Genomic DNA, 3828 nt, shown 5'->3' with positions numbered 1-3828 from the left:
TTCAGTAGAGACAGGGTTTCATCATGTTAGTCAGGCTGGTCTCGAACTCCTGACAGCAGGTGATCCACCCGTCTCGGCCTTCCAAAGTGCTGGGATTACAGGCATGCACCACCACCGCGCCCAGCAACAGGCACCAATTTTCACCAGAACAGTTGCCTTAGACAAACCCTCAAAGCTGTCAAACAATATGAAGGGCAAAACAAAGGGAAGTGAGGGTGAGGATTTCAGTTTTGCCAAGAGAGTTGGAAAAACAGCAAACACTGTTCTTATTCAGTGTAAAAAGGGGAGCCCCAGAAATGGACACAGGCTTGGTGAAAACTCCTGGAGGAGGAAGCAGATGGGAGAAGACCGTCAGCTGCTTTCATCCAGTCATTACTGACCCCAAAGGCTGACCAGCTGAAGCCACCCCGAGAGTCTCACAGAGAACAGAGGTCGCAGTCATACACGCACATTTACTAAGCACTGCCATGTGCCTGCACTGTCCTAGATGTTGGGAAACATCAAGGAACTGAACAGACAACAATCTGTCCTTATGAGGCTTCCATTCTACCGGCAGGAGAAAGATCACAGCAATAATGTAACACACAAGCCATAAGAAGGGGTGTAAGAAGGGAGAAAGTGCCATGGAGAAAAACAGTGTGGTGGCATGAGGCTGGCAGTCTCGGGAAATTTAGTTCAATGTTTGATTAAACACTACTTGTGACTATACTTCATTGCTGATTATTCTTTTGTGTGTGCGTGTTGCTAGAAAGAACTCGTTGGGGGTTCTTTTCATAAAATAAAATAAGATAAAATAAGCTACTGATCACCCACAGGGGCCAGATATCTTGTTAAGTATTAAAATAAAAACAGGGCTGGGCATGGTGGCTGTAATTCCAGCACTTTGAGAAGCCAAGGCAGGCGGATCACCTGAGGGTCAGGAGTTTAAGACCAGCCTGGCCAACATGGTGAAACCCTGCCTCTACTAATAATACAAAAAACTAAGGCTGGGCATGGCGACTCACACCTATAATCCCAGCACTTTGGGAGACCAAGGCAGGTCAATCACGAGGTCAGGAGATTGAAATCATCCTGGCCAACACGGTGAAACCCGTCTCTAATAAAAATACAAAAATTAGCCGGGCATGGTGGCATGCACCTGTAGCCCCAGCTACTCAGGAGGCTGAGGCAGGAAAATCACTTGAATCCAGAAGACAGAGGTTACAGTGAGGCAAGATCTAGCCACTGTACTCCAGCCTAGGTGACAGAGCGAGACTCCATCTCAAAAAAGTAAAAAATAGCTGGGCACATAAAATAGTGGTTTATGCCTGTAATCCCAGCACTTTGGGAGGCCGAGGCAGACAGATCACATCAGGAATTCGAGACCACCCTGGGCAACATGGTGAAACCCCAGCTCTGCTAAAATTACAAAAATTAGCCAGGTGTGGTGGCGCACACCTGTAATCCTAGCTGCTCAGGAGGCTGAGGCAGGAGAATCGCTTGAACCCAGGAGGCAGAGGTTGCCATTAGCCGAGATCATGCCACTGCACTGCAGCCTGGGCTCAGAGCGAAACTCTGTCTCAAAAAATAAAAATAAATAAACAAATCGGCCTGGCGCAGTGGCTCACGCCTGTAACCCCGGCACTTTCAGAGGCCAAGGCGGGTGGATGGTAAGGTCAGGAAATCAAGACCATCCTGGCCAACATGGTGAAACCCCATCTCTACTAAAATACAAAAAATTAGCCAGGCGTCTAATTTTTTAGATGGCGCGCGCGTGTAGTCCCTGCTACTCAGGAGGCTGAGGCAGGGGAATCTCTTGAACCCAGGAGGCGGAGGTTGCAGTGAACCAAGATTATACCACTGCACTCCAGCCTGGCAACAGAGGAAGACTCCTCTCAAATAATAGTAATAATAGAGCTGCGCCACGTGTGCTGCTCTGCTAGCGGCAGCCCGGCGGCCCAGTTGGTGTACGCCCTCTTGGCCCTCTTGGCGCTCCCCATGGCCGGCGGGGAGCCTGTAATCCTAAGCTCCCTGCGGGGCAAGGCGCTGCTTATCAAGAATGTGGCGTCCCTCTGAGGCACCACGGTCCGGGACTACACCCAGATGAACAAGCTGCAGCGGCGCCTTGGGCCCAGTGACCTGGTGGTGCTCGGCTTCCCGTGCAACCAGTTTGGGCATCAGGAGAACGCCAAGAACGAAGAGATTCTGAATTCCCTAAAGTACGTCCGACCTGGTGGTGAGTTCCAGCCCAACTTCTCGCTCTTTGGGAAGTTCCAGGTCAATGGTGCAAAGTTGCACCCTCTCTTCACCTTCCTGCGGAGGCCCTGCCAACGCCCAGCAACGACGCCACGGCACTCATGACCGACCTGGTCTCCAGTGTCTCTGGTGTGTTGCAACAATGTTGCCTGGAACTTCAAGAAGTTCCTGGATGGCCCTACCGGTGCCCCCATATACAGGTACAGCTGCGCTTCCAGACCATTGACATTGAGGCTGACATCCAAGCCCTGTTGTCCCAACGGTCCAGCCATGCCTAGGGTGCCCCTCCTACCCCGACTGCCTGGCAGTTGCAGCACTGCCCTCTGGGGGGTTTTCATCTATGAAGGTGTTTCCTCTAAACCTACAAGGAGGAACACCTGATCCTCCAGAACATACCCCCTCGAGATGAGCGCTAGTCCTGTCCATCCCAGTCTCTCTGCCAGAACAAGGCGAGTTTCCCCACTAATAAAGTACTGGGTGTCAGCAAAAAAAATGATAATAATTTTTAAATTAATTAATCAAAAATAAATAAGTTAATTAAAAATAGGCTTAAATAGGGGCCCTTACTGCTAAGTTATCTATAATCTCAGCTAGGGAATAACGCATAACAATAATGACAATCATAATATTAGCAGCAGTGCACCATGACTTAGTGAAGTGTGCACCTTATTACATTTATTATCTTTATCCTTATAACAAAAGTATGAGTCTACTATTAGTTCTCAGGTACCATTAGGTCTCAGAGCTGTTAAGTTCCGGGTGGGTGAACAAGCACAGGAGGGCCACACAGAAGCCACGTGCTGGACTGGAGTCCTATCTAAATCCTGATGGAACCCACTCCAAACAAAATGCAGGAGACAATGGGAAATAACTACTGACCTTGTCTTTTCCTTTTAGATATGATAATAGCATCGTAGTTTGATAACGGGGAAATTCCTCTAATCATTTGGAGATAGATAACTAGATACTCAGGAATAAAATAATATATCTTATACCACCTTTAACATAATCCAGTTTGCACTGGACATGTTGCCCATACCTGTAATCCCGGCTACTCAGCAGCCTGAGGCAGGAGGACTGCTTGAGGCCAGGAGCTAGAGACCAGTCCAAGCAACACAGCAAGATCTCCACATCTCTAAAACTAAACTAAACTACAGTCATCCAGTTCAGAGAGCAGTGAGGAACCATGAGTGGGGTACACATGAATCAATCTGGCCATGGGTTAGTAACTTTTGAAGGGTTTTCTTTGGTTTGTTTTTAGAGACAAGGTCTTGCTCTGTTGTGCAAACTGGAGTCCAGTGGTGCAATCATGGCTCACTGCAGCCTGGACTCCTGGGCTCAAGGGAACTTCTTGCCTCAGCCTCCGAAGTAGTTGAGATGACAGGCAAGTAGCTGGGACTACAGGTGAGCACCACCATGCTCAGTTAAATTTATTTATTTATTTTTATTTATTTTTTTTTTTGAGACAGAGTTTTGCTCTTGTTACCCAGGCTGGAGTGCAATGGCGCGATCTCGGCTCACCGCAACCTCCGCCTCCTGGGTTCAGGCAATTCTCCTGCCTCAGCCTCCTGAGTAGCTGGGATTACAGGCACG

General features: G+C 48.6%; 1 pseudogene across 1 annotated transcript; it reads left to right on the top strand.

Annotated features, from left to right (window-relative positions):
- Window positions 1-1677: 1677 nt before the first annotated feature.
- On the top strand, window positions 1678-2728 carry LOC108293171 (annotated as a pseudogene). The gene has a single exon (XR_001820578.2). The product of XR_001820578.2 is annotated as a glutathione peroxidase 1-like (transcript).
- The last annotated feature ends 1100 nt before the right edge of the window (window positions 2729-3828 follow it).

This window comes from Cebus imitator, unplaced genomic scaffold (genome assembly GCF_001604975.1).
Source record: "Cebus imitator isolate Cc_AM_T3 unplaced genomic scaffold, Cebus_imitator-1.0 Scaffold18, whole genome shotgun sequence".
NCBI classification, from domain to species: domain Eukaryota; kingdom Metazoa; phylum Chordata; class Mammalia; order Primates; family Cebidae; genus Cebus; species Cebus imitator.
Note: the sequence above shows the minus strand (reverse complement) of the source record. Positions and strands in the feature narration are given on the sequence as shown.